Source organism: Nannospalax galili, unplaced genomic scaffold (assembly GCF_000622305.1).
Source record: "Nannospalax galili isolate Female #2095 unplaced genomic scaffold, S.galili_v1.0 scaffold453, whole genome shotgun sequence".
In the NCBI taxonomy this organism is placed as follows: domain Eukaryota; kingdom Metazoa; phylum Chordata; class Mammalia; order Rodentia; family Spalacidae; genus Nannospalax; species Nannospalax galili.
Genome location: NW_008334081.1, coordinates 1,410,645 through 1,413,066, shown reverse-complemented (window position 1 = coordinate 1,413,066; position 2,422 = coordinate 1,410,645).

Below are 2,422 nucleotides of genomic sequence, written 5' to 3'. Positions count from 1 at the left end.
AGCTGTAGCCAATGCAATTTTGACCAATGAGAAGAGAGAGAGAGAGAGAGAGAGAGAGAGCATTCTACAAGTTCTGTTTCCTTAGAGAACCCTGACAAATGCAGGGGGTCATCTGGGAAATGCTTTCCTTGAGGTCCAAAGTGACTGGGTTCTCCACAGAGAATAGAGAGACTCTCCATCTTTTCCAGTGTCCACTCTCTTTTTTTGCATTGCAGATGTTGCACACTATCTGACCCATGTCCCATCTCTCTCCATCACCAATGTAAGTTTAAAACTGGCACAAAGACACAAGTTTCAGCATATATAATGCAATTCTTTATCACACATGCGGAAGTATAGACTGTGGTGGTTTGAGTGAGAATGACCCCGATAGGTGCCAAGGATTTGAATGTTTGGTCTCCATTTGGTGGTGCTGTTTAGGGAGGATCATGGAACCTTTAGGAGGTATGGCCGTGATGGAGGGAGCATGTCCCTAGGGGTGGGCTTTGAGTGTGTATAGCCTTGTCTATTTCCAGTTTTTCTCTCTGCTCCCTGTGCCTGCTTGAAGATGTGAGTGCTCAGCTTTCTACTCTGGCCGCCTCTGCCGCCATGCCTCCCTGCCATGATGGACTCTTATCCCCCTGAAACAATCGTGGAATGGTTTCATACCAATCTCAGCATGTGAACAGAAAGCAAAGAAGGGTTAGGCTCTGAAGAGGAAGTGGGATGTTTAGGGAAGGTTTCAGTTTATTTCTTACTTCTCTGTACTTACCGTCTTCTCACTATGTGCATGTGTTCCTAAATGAGATAGATAAGTAAATAAATAGTACTATTATTTTAGCAAGTACAAACTGCTCTGGAAGCAATTATGTTTTTATGGCAATCCCCATGACCAGCACACCTGGTGACTGTCTATTCTACACTGTTTCATGCTCCTCCAGATTCTCTCTCTTTCTCTCTCCTCTCTCTCTCTCCCCCCTCTCTCCCTCCCTCGCTCTCTCTCTCCTTCCCTCCCTCTGTCTTTCTCCACCTACCTCCCTCTTTCCCTTTCCCTTCCCCTCTCCACTTTGCCTCTCTCCCGTTCAGGCTTCCACGTACGGATTGTTTACACGGTTTGTTTAATCAATTTCTTATTGGTGGATTTATACTTTCTTCCTTACTTTCCCATTGTCTCTCACAGGACTGTGGTGACCGTCACTCTGCAGCAGACCAATGATTTCTGGAGCAGAGATTCTTAACAGTTGATGAACAGTGTCAGAGGAAAGGTGACCTCATTGTCACTCAAACATGAGAGTTGGCAACTCACAGTCCTGAGCTGACCTGTTTCCCCACAAGCTGGGATCATTGAACTTATGTTTAGACTTTACAATGTGTAAACGTAAATGAAATTTATCATCTTACCCATTTTTAGAGTAGCTTCTATGGTGTTTTGCAGCCACCATCGCCATCCGTCTATAGAACTTCTTCACCTTCCCCTCCAGCATTCTGTAACTGTTGGACAAAATATGGTATAAATCTACAGCAACCAAAGTAAGATGGTACTGGCATAAGAAAAGTCACATAGACCAGTGAGACCAGTGAAACACAATGAGAGAGCCCAGTAATTAACCCAACAGCCCCTTGATTTTCAACAGAAGCACCAAGAGTTTACAGTGGGGGAAGAACACTCTCACAGGTCAGTGGTGCTGTCAAACTGGGTGTCCACAGCAGAAGAATGAAGCCAGACTCCTGTCTCTCACAAAATATGAAAACCATCTCAAAACAAGTTAAAGACATCAATATCAGGTAAAGCTATGAGGGACTAGGATAAAGTACAGGGGAAATTCTGCAGGACAATGGTCTGAGCAAAGACTTTGAGATATTATCCCAAAATAACTAACAACAAAAGAAAAAGGATGAATGGGATGATATCAAACTGAGAAACTTCTGCACGGCACTGGCAGCAATCACAGAGGGAAGAGGCATGTGCCTGGAGAAAGACAGGCCCTTTAACAAGTGTGATGCATAAACTATATCCATGCCTCCTCTGGAGGCAGAGGCAGGCAGATCTCTGTGAGTTTGAGGCCAGCCTGGTCTACATAGTGAGTTCCAGGACAGCTGGGGCTACAGGGAGTCCCTGTCTCAAAAAGACCAAAGGGGGAAAAAAAAAAGCTATGTCCATATGCAGAAAACTGAAACTAGATCCTCATCTCTCACTCCTTACAAAAATCTACCCCAAATGAATCAAAGTCTAATACAAGACTTGAAACTTTGATACTACTACAAGAAAGCATGGAAGATTCTTAACAATTGAAGGATAGGCAATGACTTCCTGAATGGGACTCCAATCACATAGGAAAGAGTGGCAAAACTTGAACTAGGATTGGATCAGATCAAATACTTGGGTACAGCAAAAGGAAGCGGGGAGGGAGGAGGAGGGAGGGGGGATGGAGGAGTAGGGGTG